This window comes from Pinus tabuliformis, chromosome X (genome assembly GCF_031772625.1).
Source record: "Pinus tabuliformis cultivar Carrire ecotype Pingquan chromosome X, CPIR1, whole genome shotgun sequence".
Classification (NCBI taxonomy): domain Eukaryota; kingdom Viridiplantae; phylum Streptophyta; class Pinopsida; order Pinales; family Pinaceae; genus Pinus; species Pinus tabuliformis.
The window spans coordinates 691,141,943-691,158,272 of record NC_142308.1 but is presented as its reverse complement, the minus strand read 5'-3'; the positions used below and the strand labels follow the sequence as shown (position 1 = coordinate 691,158,272).

At 37.0% G+C, this 16,330-nt stretch overlaps 1 pseudogene; it reads left to right on the top strand.

Annotated features, from left to right (window-relative positions):
* The first annotated feature begins 15,482 nt into the window (after positions 1-15,482).
* Positions 15,483-15,972, top strand: LOC149141861 (polygalacturonase QRT3 pseudogene; annotated as a pseudogene).
* The last annotated feature ends 358 nt before the right edge of the window (positions 15,973-16,330 follow it).

Here is a 16,330-nt window from a genome sequence, read left to right as displayed (position 1 = left end):
TAGGCCTTGAGCTTGGGGGTTTGCTTTTTCGACATAGGAAGGTACATGGAGCATCTAGATTCAATTCCTCTCCTTTAATAAAATCAGTTATTCTTTGTGTAGGGATTTTTGTAACCCAGTCAATATTCATGTTTGTCTTGTATACCTCAAGCCAAACTAAATCTTTACTAAAAAATACGATATTCTCTTTAGGGTCTTGCACCTCAAGGCCCATGATAGTCTTCCATTTCTTTTCCATGTTGTCTCAATGTCTGCAAAAAATGTGGAAACATATTAGGAAGTTGAATGGATGCAAATCTATAGCATAGGTCAAAACACACTTTAAACAATTTAAAATTTCTTAAGTTTATTTTGATACAAATGTGAGCTACATCCATATATGTGCACAAGGTGAGATCCATCCATAATGATAACCCATCATGTTAAGATGTTATATAAATTCCAAATGTCTCCATGCAAGCAAAGGCATTCTCACACCAAGGCTCCAATATTATTAAATTAATGAAAATGTCAATATAAAGCCAAACAAGCCCCAAGGTGCTAGGACAAACCACATCAAGTGATCAATGTAAACATCACAGTTGGACCAGATATTTGCACCTTTAGGAATAAAAGTTTCGTATAATAGGTCTTACATATTAAGGAAAAATCAGACATCCTTTTATTTTAGTTGATGAGCTCAGAATTCGAGTTGATGCCAGAAACTAAATTGGTACAGGGGTTCTACCAGTAAGTTAAATTGTAAATTGGTCATTTACAATGAGCCCTTGCTATTGAATGGTTGAATTTTCTCCAAAATTCTGAATAAAAGAAGTAGATTACAAAATGAGTTTTACAAATTAGAAAAGTCAGATTCTTCCTGCAAGATCTGTTATTTTTTGTTCCTCTGTAATGGGTTCTTTGGTTTTCAAAATTTATATTGTCCCTCAATTTTTGGGAAAGAGAAAATAGCCAAAATGTAAATTTAAAACATATCATAGTCACATAAATTCTCACTATGATATGTCTTTATTCTTATATGTTTGTATTGAAGATCGAGTTGTTTGCTAAACAAATGTCAGAGCTATAGAATCAGAAATCCTCTATACAAGGAAAGATTCCTTCTGGTCACTTCAATACTATGTATGGACACTGATATTGAAGGGTTAGTTCCTTTGGAGTTTCACCGAGGTTAGGTAAAGAACTTTGGTTTTTGTACTTTCTCACCATGCTCTGTCCTTGCAAATTTCATGATTATGTTTAGGCTTATCCAATTATGGTTATGTCCTTATTCTTGAAAACTCCATGATTGCTCTGAAAAGGTTAGTTTTATTTACTGAGTCTGAAATTTCTTTGAAAGTCCTAAGGTAATAATTGTATGGGTTACCAATTATAAGGCTATAGGGGTTAGATTATTTATTTCATTTCATCATGACTAATCATCTATCTTGTTGGCAATGTCAGCCCAATCTTAGTTTTCTTTCCCTAAGCCTTGCAAATCTACCTCAGAAAAGCATTGGAAAATCATTTTCCAGCGCCTATAGGAGCACCCAAAAATTTGTAGCTTCACATCATATGAGTAAAGATATATAAAGAATTGATAAAAGTCATACACACAAGAAAATAGGTTTCCATTATAACTATCACAATATTAGTTGGGGACCCACAAGAATTACTTAAAGGTTTCTCCACCAAGGTACTTAATAAAACATCTAAGCAAAAGATACCTGACAAAGTTTATCTAGAAAGCTCACAACACAAATAAAAGAAACCACATATAGAGTTTCTATGCCAATAATATGGTTAAAAGAGTGAAAGGCCTCATTACATGCATTTTCTCTCTAAATTGGCATTGATATTTGATTGGAACATTTTGTAGTATTTCAAAATATTTATTGTGCAAAATTTTAAAAAATTAAACTTTAATATAACTAACATAGTATTTAGAAAATTGAAATAAGATGAGAATGGAAATAAGAGAAGCTAAAAATATTATACAACGACTACATAATGAACGCTACATGTACTCCAAGAAACTCAATATAGTAAAATATAACTAGAAGATGGCAACACTGCCTTGTTATTTTCTTCTTAGTATTAGAAACCTAATCTTTATGGGTTGCGGTATAACGTAAATATTTTTGTAGTATTAGATTACGAGATATATGAAGAGGCATAGGTGAATAGGAAGAGTCATTCATATCTCTTGGAAGATTAAACCAAAGGTCACCACTTTAGTGGTGGACATGGCCCAAATTGTAGTTTGTATATGTATGACATGAGCTAATGAAAATCATTCAATGATGGATTTATTCCCTTTTCTCATCAGTGGTATCATAGGCTGGTATTTTATAACTCCGTGATCTTTTCCTTTTCTAGAAATCTCTGCTATTTAATGCATTCACACCATTGCATCTAGGAGTCTCATCACCTACTCATACAACCTATTTGAACACTCTTGTATCAATGGCATGTCATGCATGGGACTTTTTTTTCTCAACTCGGTCATGATAATTAACATTGTCTTCAAATGCAAAATACCAAGAAGTGTGTGGTGCATTAGATGGATTATTCTAGCATACTTGCTTTAGTGCATCATGTGAGCATTTTAGCATCACCTAAATGGTCCTAGAGAATATATACCTAGTAATCTAACATGACTACTATGAATCAAATGTTACTTCTACTACTTGTAGTAAGGGTGTCATTGTTTCTTACATCATTTCCATGGGTGGAGATAGAGGAGCAGTCTAGTAGTCCTCAACATCATTCAATAATTCCTCTATGTAGCAACAACATGGCATAATGATGTAGAAGAGAAATATCCTTGGAATTCCTGATCTATATGTGGAAGTGATAGCACTGACACGGAAGGCCTTAATGGAAATTGATTATTTCAATGTGAAATATGAAATAAGGGATTCCAATAGGACCCAAATCCGTAGTTTCACATCAGATGAGTAAAGACAAATATGTAGCTTCATATATAGGAAGCACTGGAAAATGATTTTCTAGCGCTTACAGGACTGTTGAAAAACAATGAGGCCAAAATATTTGTGTGAATTTGAGTCTTGCAACTTTGAGAAACGTTGTTATAAGAGTAAAAAACGGTCAATAAAGCAACTTTGGATAACACAAATATTTGAGTGTCATGTGGAAAAGAAAAAGGTAAATGAATGTGTTAAGGTGGTGGTAAGGTGAATGTGTTGAAATGTTGGTAACCATCTACATGTTGATAGTACAAGGCAGTGCAATTTTTTGTGTTTCCAAATAGATGAATTTAGTTTGTTGTTTATGGTCGGTATGAAATTAAACAGTCATGAGCATTTACGTCTTATGGTGACTCAGACTCCACTTACAAAGTTACACGTGGTTTATTAATCATGTGGACAAAGAAGTTTGAAACATATGCATGTAACAAAAGTGGTTGAAAGAAAATCAAACAAAAGTAGAAAAGAGTTCTTGGAATTCTCAAATTTTAATGTTATAACAATTATTTTGTTAAAGAGAGAGGCCATACAGGTTGGTAGAATTTTATGTTTGTGGAAAAACTTGTGAAAAGTTTTTTGAAACCAACGTTTCGGACTAGCTTAGTGAGTCCATCATCAGGGCAATGTGATTTATATTTTGACAAAAGAGAGCGTGAAATTATGGAGCTATTAATAGTTGTTTGAAAAATATTTGATGTCTCTTTTTTTTTTTAATGTCGACGTAACTGATTAATTATTAATTCTTCTTATTTTTTTAATTAATGATTGATTATATTTAAATGTATTTATTTATTTTATTTTATTATATATATATATATATATATATATATATATATATATATATATATATTTTAATTATTTATTATTATTATTTTTCTTTTGAAGTAATAGTTTGAAGGTTTATTTATGTTGACTTATTAAATTATATTTAAAAGAGAGTTAGATAGGGTTGGTTATATTTATTTATTTATTATTCTATTAATTTGTATTTACTGTTTTTTTTTTTTAAATTTAATAAGGGTTACCAGGTGCTACTTAATTTTAGTCCGTCATCTCTATTCATGTTGTTGGAGGATTTCTCAATTTCAATTGCCTCTTTCACCCTTCTTTTTAAATAATGGTCTTCCTCGTGAATTAATTTTGCTTATTCCATGCAGATATAGTGTGAGGAAGAACATGCATGCTCTGCAAAACCTGACTTTTATGCCCTGTTTCTTGTAATATCATTAATGTGTTCTGTTAATCTTATGCCAAAGGATCTCACTGTTTCACCTATATATACTTTTCCGCATGAGCAGGGAATCAAGTATACTCCTTTGTGATGTTTTGGGTCTATTAAGTCCTTAGTAGAATCAAGCATGTTTTTGATGGTGTTAGGGGGCATGAAGGCAACCGTGATGTTATGCTTGGAAGTTCTTCCTCTAGATGTTCAGGGTCAGAGATTCTGGAAGCTCTAGTAGCTAGGGTTTTGATGACACCGACTTTTTGCTTCGGATGGTGGTGGGAATTTGAATGAAGATATTTGTCAGTGTGAGTATGTTTCTTGAAGACCTGATGGCTTAGTTTGCCATTTTTCTTGGTAATAGGGTTTTGATGACACCAACTTTTTGCTTCGGATGGTGGTGGGAATTTGAATGAAGATATTTTTCAGTGTGAGTATGTTTCCTGAAGCCCTGGTGGCTTAGTTTGCCTTTTTTCTTGGTAATAGTGTTTTGATGACACCGACTTTTTGCTTCGGATGGTGGTGGGAATTTGAACAGTGGCTATCAGAAAAACATTATCCAAAAAATAATTAAAGAATCCACAACCAATACCCAAAAAAGGAAAACTCTTGAAAACCCTAGAATTTCCTTACCCTATATAAAAGGAACCACAGACAAAATTGCTAGAATCCTCGTCAAGCATAACATCATGGTTGCCTTTACGCCCCCTAACACTATCAAAAACATGCTTGATTCTACTAAGGACTTAATAGACCCAAAAAATCACAAAGGAGTATACTCGATTCCCTGCTCATGCGGAAAAGTATATATAGGTGAAACAGGGAGATCCTTTGACATAAGATTAAAAGAACACATTAATGATATTACAAGAAACAGGTAAGAGAAGTCAGGTTTGGCAGAGCATGCATGTTCTTCCTCATACTATATTTGCATGGAACAAGAAAAATTAATTCACAGGGAAGACCATTATTTAAAAAGAAGGGTGAAAGAGGCAATTGAAATTGAGAAATCCTCCAACAACATGAATAGAGATGACGGACTAAAATTAAGTAGCACCTGGAAACCCTTATTAAGTAAAATAAAAAAGCAGTAAATACAAATTAATAGAATAATAAATAAATAAATATAACCAACCCTATCTAACTCTCTTTTAAATATAGTTTAATAAGTCAACATAAATAAACCTTCAAACTATTACTTCAAAATCATTTAATACATAGCAAAGAACTTATATATATAACATAGAATCCAAAATTAATAATAATAATAATAAATAAATTAATAAATTAATAAATAAATTTAAATATATACATAATCAATTCACTAATAAATAATAATAATAATAATTAAATACATTTAAATATAATCAATCATTAATTAAATAAATAAATAATTATTAATCAGTTAGGTCGACATTAAAAAAGAAAAGAAAGAGACATCAAATATTTTTCAAATAACTATTAATAGCTCCATAATTTCACGCTTTCTCTTCTCAAATACAAATCACATTGCCTTGATGATGAACTCACTAAGCTACTTCGAAACGTTGGTTTCAAAAAACTGTTCACAGGTTTTTCCACAAACATAAAACAATTATTTTGTCTACCAACATTAAAACTTTGGATATCACAAATATTTGAGTTTCATGTGGAAAAAGAGAAAAGTAAAGTGAATAGTAAGGCGATGACAAATTGAATATGTTGAAACGGTGGTAACCATCTATGCGTTTATAGTCCAAGGCGGTGTAGTGGTAACCATTTCCAAAGCGATGGAGCACACAAACGCTGATCTCCAACAGACAATGAGGTAGTTACTCAGTCAATTCTCAAGACGTGGCAATAATCAGACAAATGGACAAGAGTGGAAACCTAAAACACTATGAGTTGGATGGAGCAACCGTGTTTGAGGTTTATGGTGCTGACAAATTTCAAATTTTCAGAGAAGTGGGTTGGGAACCTATTATTCACCTGTTCATCGGGTATAACATTAAACTCTCTTCTGATTTCATTGACTCTTTTGATGGTACTAGCGCTAGGGTTCAGGGGCTAGGGTTTCCAGTAACAGAGGAAAGCATTGCAGAAGCAACGAAAATACCAGCTGAGGGGGAGAGATGGTTCAAAAGGAAGCCAATACAGGGGGTGAACCTTAATTTTTTCCTAAAAGACGATTTTCGTGACCCTTGCTAGAGCTTTGGGGTCCACTATAACATTTTAAAACCAGAGTGGGTTCAACCAATGCGACTGATTCAACTTTATCTGACATGTGATGGTTGATTCTCTAAGGTCTTTTTATATCACATGAGATTTCTGGTACACATGGTTGGTTTCAATAGGATGAATCTCCCTTTTTACCTGCATCAAAGCTTAATTAAAATTGTGGCATGTGCAAGAAAAAGGAAGTTTTTATATCCCCATGATATCTACCACCACGGCCTAATTCAAATCTTGTACCTACATGAGTTAAACAAGCAAACACAACAATCGAGGAAGAGGGTAATGAGACAACCATTTCCTAGAAAACATAAGAAGGAAAGGGCTCTGGATACACAAGTCGAGAGCAATCAACAAGCTGCTACAGAAGCCACAGAAAACCCTAACAGGAGGAAAATCCCTAGGGTTTATAGCAGGAGGAGTAGAGGACACCAGACATAAGTACAAGATAACAAGAAATATGAAACCATTGGAGAAGGTGGAAAGAAGGGTGAAGATCTTGGAGAATTTCACCATGCAACAGAATACTCAAGGAGGCCACGAACCAGGCCCACAAACAAATTGAGGCTAGGGTTGAAAGCTAAACTAAATCCCAAGCTAAAGGAACCAATTTTCATTATCGATGAGGAAGAAGCAGGGTTTGCTAGAGTTGAGCAGGGGCTTCGAGTAGAATCTGAACCACAACCTCAAACAGTTCCCAAAACCATGCAGAAAAAGGGTAGAAGAATCAGTAGGGCATTGACCAAGAAGGACAAGTTGAGAATCCTTGCAGAGGCAGCAGAGGTTATTGAAAACTAAAACAGGGGAAGCTCGATTTTTTTTAACCTTGGGGTTTTTTCCAAGTAATATAACAATTTGATCTTATGACAGGTTTTGGGATCAATTCAAGAAGATATGGACAAGAAGTGGTTATGGCGTGGGGTAGTGATGCACCTAATGTCGAAATTTTTGTGCATGCAAAATGTAGTACAATTGGTTGTTGTTAAGGGGGTTAATCTGGTTTAATGCCTTTGGACAATTAAACTTTGGACTTCAGTCCTAATTTTTGGTTACTCTTTGTCACCATATAGTTTAGAACTTTAGACTATAGGAGGGTCAATTTTGTTTTGTCTATTTGAACCTACATACTAATGGTTTAGGATGCTCAGTATGAGGTTGTCCACTTTTTTGGCCTTTTTGCAGAGATTGTAATAGCCCCAACTAATATTATCTTTGTAAAATACTAGTTTTTTCACTATCGAAACACCATTTTCAAGGAAAATATCTTATGAAAATGAAGCAAGATGTCACTTCAATTAAAAGGTCTATATTGTTGTTCAAAATGTAAGGGTTACGTTTTGTTTTTAACAAATACTATTAGAATATTTGTGGCTAAGCTTCCATGCTATGAGATGTGTATTTATGTTGTCAAAGTCACCTAGGACATGAACCTGGCCTCATTTGGACCCACTTGGAGGTTTTTCCTTCTTGCAAAGATGGTTGTATCATATAAGGTTGTTATTTCCACCCTGCTCATATATTTGAATTGCATATAACATGTTACTTTCCCTCATAATTATCACATAACTTCATATAGTTTATGGCCATGTGATATTGGTGCTTGGCAGTGGATTTTTTTCCCTGTTTGTAAGTGTTGGTTTTCTAAATTTGAGCTCACATGATCATAATGCTTATGTGCAATCCTGTTATTGATCAAAGCTAACTATTTTCCACTACCAGTGAACAAACTACTTTTACTGTAACACACCTTGTTTGGACACTCTGTTTTTGAGGTGCAACATCAGTGTTATTGATTGTTATGTATGTTGTCCTATTGGTTGTTTCTATTGAAAATGGCAACAAGAAATGCTGTAAATAGCATTTCAGGTACCAGTGTTGGATATTGCAACAAGGAATGATAAAATAGAAATGCTAAAAATAGTATTTCGGGATAGATTCCAATTTTAGTTAGTCCCTGAACTAAAATTGAGAATTAAAATTTGAATTTGGTCTCAGCCGCTGTTTGTAAAATAATTAATTAATTCATCTTGAGTTAATTAGTTGGAGAAAATCAAACATGAAGTCTATATGAATATATGCAACAGTGATCCCTTTGATTGAGGAAGTTATCCCTTAATTAAAGAGATCAGGATGAGTTGTACTTTGAGTTGTAATTAGTTAGCTCAGTTAACTGAGTTAAATCTAGTTAGATTAGTTCCAACAGTTTGTGGAATTAATTATGAGTTCAATTAGTTAATGCATGCATGCATGTAACTGCTGCACTTCATATAACTGAATATTCTCTCATAAATAACTTATGCATGTCAATTTAGTCGACCCAGTTGAGATCAGATGATAGGACAGTGTACTATCAATTGGAGGAATTTTCCTATAAAGGAAACTCATCCATGCAAAAGGAATTATCTCCTTCAGGATTGCACAATTACTTTTGAGTTTAGTGAGCAATGTGAGAGGTCAATTCACACAAGTGGTAGCATTGGACCCCAGGAGAAACTGCTCAAGGAAATAGGAGGCTTACAGGGCAGAGGAGAAGGTTTGTGAGAAGCCTTTGACTGACTATGAGCAGCAGAGGGATTGTACTGAGCGCTGGATAGGTTGTGAGCTGAAGCTTTGTGTAATCCGGACATATTTCCACTTGTATGATAATACAGAGATCAAGCTTTTTAGCTGAGGCTTTCCCTAGAGTATTCTTTTGTGTTCATGTGTGATTTCTTTCTCATTCTCTGTTATATGTGTTCCGATTGATCTTGTTCAAATTGATTAAGCTTCTGCAAAGTTTGATAGTAGAAGTAGATCAAGTATTTTGCTTTAGTATATTGCATTATTAGGTGATCTACAGTGGGAAATTCTACATGGTATCAGAGCAAAGGTGATCAAAGAGAAGAACAATATTCAAAGAAGGGAGAAATTCGAAGTTTCAAGTTCTTGATTATAGAATTCGAATTCTTATCACATCTCAAATTTCACCAGTGGTGTTCAACGGTTTAAGACTCGAGTATGCCCTTGATGGAAGCTCGAATTATATAGCCTAGAAGGATCGCATGGAAGCAATATTAGAGGACAATGGGTTGAAGGACTTCATTGATCAAGAAGTCCCCAAGCCACTAGTAGCTAATGCTACAACATTGGCGGAATGGAAGAAATGTGTGGCTAGAGCGAGGAGAATCCTTCTGGAGGGAGTTCGAGACCACATAGTCTCAAGTCTCCATGGGAAGGAGACACCGTTTTCAATGTGGAAAACATTGAAAGATCTATATCAGAACAGTAGTGATCAGAGGAAGCTGGCGCTGAAAGACAAGCTTCGGAAAATCAAGTGTGACAAGGGTGACATGATCTCTACATATCTGAACAAGCTCACCACCTGTAGGGATGAGCTTGGAAGTGTAGGGATCATGACAGTTGATGATGACATGGTGAGTCTTGCTCTCCTCGGTCTTCCTACATAGATACCAAGACTCGGTAAATGGAAGAGAGAAACTGCCAGATTGGGAACGACTTTGGTCGGATCTGATGCAGGAGGAGATAAGGAGAAGCACCAGAGATGGTTCTTCATCCAAGGAGGATGAAGAAAATTGTGCCTTAGCGAGTAAGGCAAAGAAAGGGAAGGAGAAGGATTCTCATCCCAAATCGAGTTCTTCCTATGGTGGGAAGAAGTTTGACAAAACGAAAGTGCGATGCTTTCATTGTCATGAGGTGGGCCATTTTGCTACAAATTGTTCACTGAAGAAATCCAAGAAGGGATCCGAGGAAGGATCAGAAGGTGAGGCATTGGCCTCATAGTTCGAGTTGGATTTCACCCTCATCACATGCATGGTTTCATCTATTGTGGGATGTGGTTGGTTTCTTGACAGTGGAGCTTCATTCCACATGATCGGCGATAAGAGTTTGTTCAGTACCTTGGAGGACAAAGATCTCCAAATACTCACAGAGATGGGTAATGATGAAAAGTATAGTGTCTCGGGAGTAGGCACAGTTGTTTTTCAGAGGCAGCATGGAGCTCGCATTACCTTGACGGATGTGAAGTTTGTGCGAGGAGTGAGGAAAAACTTGGTATTGATCGCAATGCTGGAAGACAAAGGCTATGATGTAGTCTTCAGTAAGGGAAAGGTCTTCCTTAGACACGTCACCACGAGATAGGTGAAGTAGATCGGTTCACGAGTTAAGAACCTGTACGCTCTTGATGTTCAAGATGCCTGTAAAGCCTTGAGGAACAAGGCAACTGATAGAGACTTGGTGGTTGAGAGGGAGAGTACATTACCTCTCAACATGCAGCACCAGAAGAAGTCTCAGACAATTATGGAGGAGCCACAATTGGTGAAACTGCTTCAGGAGGTTGTGGAGCAACCACAACTAGAGAAGCCGAGAGGAGATCAAGTGGAGGCATCCACTCATGCAGAGACCTCCAGTAGGGGGAAATTTCGAGCCAAGTGGGCAGAGGGATCACATGCATCCATACCTCCAGGTTGGAGGTGGGGCGATGTGGAGTGATAGTCTCAAGAAGGCTGAAATAGGGGCAGGATCATTGAAGTACCCAACCTCTTTTATTAGACCTTGCTACGGGATCCCCGACGAGGAGTAGTAGGACTGGATGAGTGGGTAGAGACAGATGCGTATGGAGCGGCAGAGGAAGCTTCAACATCAGAGGATGTTTCTATCCCAATAGGGAGGTCAGTTGGGAGATCAGTTACTTACTTCTCAGTAACTGAGTTGCAGTGCAGTAGTGGGCAGCACGATGCAACATGATGAGAGGAGGTGCAGTGCAGATGCAGTGTTGGGAGATAGGACCAGCAACAACACAGATGCAGCAGCAGGAATCAGTGTGATTGATGCAGTCAAAGATCAAAGTGACAGAGGCTAGAGCAGTCAGATACTGAAGAGCACAGAGGTGCAGAGTTTTCAGTCGACAGAGGCAATAGTAGTCAGAGACTTTGATGACAGAGGCATCATTCTAATTCAGGTTGGATATTTTTTTTGTTTCTAGAGTTGTTGGAGCAACAACACTAGGGAGAAGTGTTGCATGCAAAACATTCCAAAGGTTCAGGATCGGGTTCGAGTTGAATGCCTTTCTTGTTGAGAGGGAGTGTTGAAAATGGCAACAAGAAAGGCTAAAAATAGAAATGCTATAAATAACATTTTAGGTACCAGTGTTGGATACAGCAACAAGGAATGATAAAATAGAAATGCTAAAAACAACATTGCTATAAATAGCATTTTGGGATAGATTCCAATTTTAGTTAGTCCCTTAACTAAAATTGAGAATTAAAATTTGAATTTGGTCTCAGCAGCTGTTTGTAAAATAATTAATTAATTCATATTGAGTTAATTAGTTGGAGAAAATCAAACATGAAGTCTATATGAAGACATGCAACAGTTATCCCTTTGATTGAGGAAGTTATCCCTTAATTAAAGAGATCAGGATGAGTTGTACTTTGAGTTGTAATTAGTTAGCTCAGTTAGCTAAGTTAAGTCTAGTTAGATTAGTTCCAACAGTTTGTGGAATTAATTGTGAGTTCAGTTAGTTAATGCATGCATGCATGTAACTGCTGCACTTCATATAACTGAATATTCTCTCATACATAACTCGTGCATGTCAGTTCAGTCAGAGACCCAGTTGAGATCAGATGATGGGACAATGTACTATCAGTTGGAGGAATTTTCCTATAAAGGAAACTCATCCATGCAGAAGGAATTATCTCCTTCAGGATTGCGCATTTACGTTTGAGTTTAGTGAGCAGTGTGAGAGGGCAATTCACACAGGTGGCAGCATTGGACCCTAGGAGAAACTGCGCAAGGAAATAGGAGGCTTGGAGGGTAGAGGAGAAGGTTTGTGAGAAGCCTTTGACTGTCTATGAGCAGTAAAGGGATTGTACTGAGTGTTGGATAGGTTGTGAGCTGAAGTTTTGTGTAATCTAGATATATTTCCACTTGTATGATAATACAGAGATCAGGGTTTTTAGTTGAGGCTTTCCCCAGAGTATTCTTTTGTGTTCATGTGTGATTGCTTTCTCATTATTTGTTATATGTGTTTCGATTGATGTTGCTCAAATCGATTAAGCTTCCGCAAAGTTTGATAGTAGGAGTAGATCAAGTATTTTGCTTTAGTATATTGCATTATCAGGTGATCTACAGTGGGAAATTCTACAATTGCTTTTTCTTTTTTGCAACTCTATGAGATTAGCTTTCACTAATAATGAACATTGGACTTGCACGCAATGATATATTACATTCCCAAATGAATATGGACTCTATTGTTCATGCATACTTTGATAACCCTTGTTCATACATACAAGGATGATGAGCGAGGTGGATTAAGAATAAGAATAAGATATCGATTCTCTATATAAATACCCCTATCTTTGCCTAGATATGTGAACTTGTAAGGATGTTTAATGCTTAGGTAGGATCCTTGGTCAATATCTATTTTTGCTCGATTTTTAGCTCTTGGTCACTAGTCTGGCTCACTTTGACCCTTGAGACACTCACTTGGACTATTTCTTAAATTTATAGGTTCACTTGAGGGTAGAAACCCCTAAGTGGGTCCATAATTTCTTAGGATTCCTAATTTCAAGTCCACATCAACCCAAATCCATTTTTTAGATTTTTTTTTATATTTATGGAGTTGCAATAACCTAAAATTCATCAACCCTAATTGGTCTCTTAAATAAAGTGCATTACAAGCTCCTAAGAGGGAACCACACCTACATTCGGCAACATGTGTAAAAAAGAATCAATTTGGGATTGAAAGCACACAACATTGTCTTAATAAACCCATAATACTGAGTCAACATTGATAAACTATGTCAATAAAAATGTCCTCACATGAATTGATTAGTCTTTAAGGTTGGAGCTAAGCTAACCATAATAGGTCCCTCGTAGAGTTGATGAAAATGATAGATGCAAGCAACCTAAGAGCATGGATGAGGTGGAAGATCGAGATTTGTTTCTTATTCAAGTGTTTCCTTGTAGGATAAGGCTTCCAAGGTATAGGTTTCCAAAGGAGTTTCAAAACACCAAGAGTCTTTTCAAAGATGAATTAAATGGTATAAATAGGCAAGGGAATGACCTCAAGGCATATGAGTCCATTAAGCTAGTTGTTGGAGGTCCAAGTCCTATGTAAAAATAGTCCATTATAGACTACTATGTTTTCTAGGTGCAACCAGTTGATAACCCGTGGATACTCTGATAACCAGTGGATAACGAGTGTCCATACATACAAGGATGATAAGCCACATGGATTAAGAATAAGATAGGGATAGTAAACTAACCCACTTCCAATGATAAGCTACTTGTTTTGTTCTTGATCTCAAAATTTCAAACCAATGAATTTTTTTCTTCCTACTCTTCACAATTCAGTAAAATTAAGAATCTCAATCTGAAACACCTATTTTAATCAGTATTCAAGAGGCAAAGTAGACATCGTATCTTTTATTTGGCATATATTCTTCCTAACAAACATCAGCATTCAAAATTCTCAAACTTGCAGCCGGTTAGAATATGTTCCTTTATTATTATAATTTAGCCAAATATTTCACAAATTGTTGATAGTGTTAATCTAGCTAATTTCACAATGTCCATTAATACAATGTTGACATTTCTAATTTAATACAATGTTGATGGTGTAAATCAGAACTAGCTAATTTCACAAAGAATTGCATAATTTGTTTTTCGATACATTTTAGTTGTTGTCATTGTTGGCCCATGGAATAATTAATAGTCTTATGCAACACCATCCAAAATATTGAAATCAAGTTATACTATCATCGTCCTAGCATTAGGGTTTGATCAACCATTAAGGAATTAGGGTATTAATCCCTACAACTTCATGCAAATTAAATTAGAAATTTAATTAGCTAGTTTTGAAATTCGTTGGTTAAATACCATAGGTGGCATGGCTACTTTCAAGTCAACATTGTCATTTCTCTGCAGTGATCCAAGTTGGAGGACACGGATGCTGGGAGAATAAACGAAGAATTTTGTGTATAGAGAATTTCGTCGATTGGTATGAGAAAAGGAGGGAGTGGTACTTGCTTTGTTGTCGAACCCTGCATGAACAAGGGAGAATGGTATGCAAGGCTGCTGAAAAGGGTGAAGCAATGCGTGAACAGGTGCTCTGTGTTCGAGTTCAGTCTATGTGCTCCAGATTGTTGCAACAGGGGATATAGTGGATATGGTGCGGGAGGGGAGTAGTATATGAAATTTAAACGGGAGCGGGAGGTGGCGGATAGAGTTAATGCGGGGGAGGTTGGCGGTATGCTCTGATAGTTAATGCAACGGAGGTTGGCGGTTGAACGTTGGAGAGGAGGGAGTAGGGATGGAGGCCGACAGTTCCTATTTCCAACCCTATAGCATTATAAATGCTATGTCTTTACACTAATACGTCTCATAAATGCTCCCCTACATTATATTCCGGGGGCATAGAAGGTAGTACAATCACGCTGACACACCTGAATATTTCTAGACAAGCGCTTTCCGGTAAACCATACCATGGATAACTGCCATGTACAATACATAAAACCATACCATGCTATGCTATGCATCTAGACGGGGCATCTGAGATGTGACGCGCTGAGCAAGCATGTTACTCCATGTTAACCGAACAATTCAAATTCAAATTCGAAATTTGAACTGGTGAATCTGCCCCGCCAAATTCGAAGTTTGAACTGGTGAACCCGCCCCGCCCAAATTCAAAATTTGAACATCGATAAGTGCTATATCTCGCATTTCAAGTCGTCTGGCATCATGGTTCAAGGCGGGCACGAGACATATATCCGGAATTCCTTCCTGGGGCAGCGCATTACCGCAAGCGCTTTCCGGTAAACCATACCATGGATAACTGCCATGTACAATACATAAAACCATACCATGCTATGCTATGCATCTGGACGGGGCATCTGAGATGTGACGCGCTGAGCAAGCATGTTACTCCATGTTAACCGAACAATTCAAATTCAAATTCGAAATTTGAACTGGTGAATCCGCCCCGCCAAATTCGAAGTTTGAACTGGTGAACCCGCCCCGCCCAAATTCAAAATTTGAACATCGATAATTGCTATATCTCGCATTTCAAGTCGTCTGGCATCATGGTTCAGGGCGGGCACGAGACATATATCCGGAATTCCTTCCTGGGGCAGCGCATTACCGCCGGCGGAAGCCCCGACGAGAAGAAATTCAGCGGCGTGGGCATAAGCCTCATGGGCAACGACAACGCTGTAACGGACGTTGTCATCTTTTCGGCTGCTGTGGGGATTGCAGTGACAGGTCAAGCCAATATCCTCACAGGAGTTCACTGTTATAACAAGGCCACAGGCTTCGGAGGAGTTGGAATCAAACTAAAGCTCGGTGGATTGACTCAGACGAGGAGCATCGGTTGTTATTTGGATTATACCGCCATTGTTGCAGAGGACACTGTGCAGCTTGATATTACCAATAGTTTATTTATTGGGGATGCCAACGTGGTGCTGAAATCAACCCTTGCCAAGCACGCCAATATTCTTAGCCTCCGCATATTCCATAACCAAATATTCAAGAAATGAAAAGGCTTCCTGTTGTCCCACTATAAAAGGTTCGTCGATACGCTTCATCTCTGCGCAGCCGGTTAGAGCAGGACCGCCATGGGAACTACTTGCAGAACGAAGGTTGTGCTTCTAATGTTTCCTTAATTTGCTGAAATTCTTGTTGGAGGTTCTGAGTTTGTTCCTCTAATAGCTCTGGAAGTTGGACAAACTCAACCAAAGGAGACAATTTGAGATGCTCTTTGATGTGTAAAATCAAATCATAGATCTTCCTGCTGGTTTGATAAAGTTACACATTATTGGTATTGTGCGACGTCATCAAATCATAGATCTTCAAGCTGGTTTTATAACATTACACATGGTTGGTATTGTGCTACGTCGTGCCACCTATGATGCTTCTTGGAGAAGGGCATTCA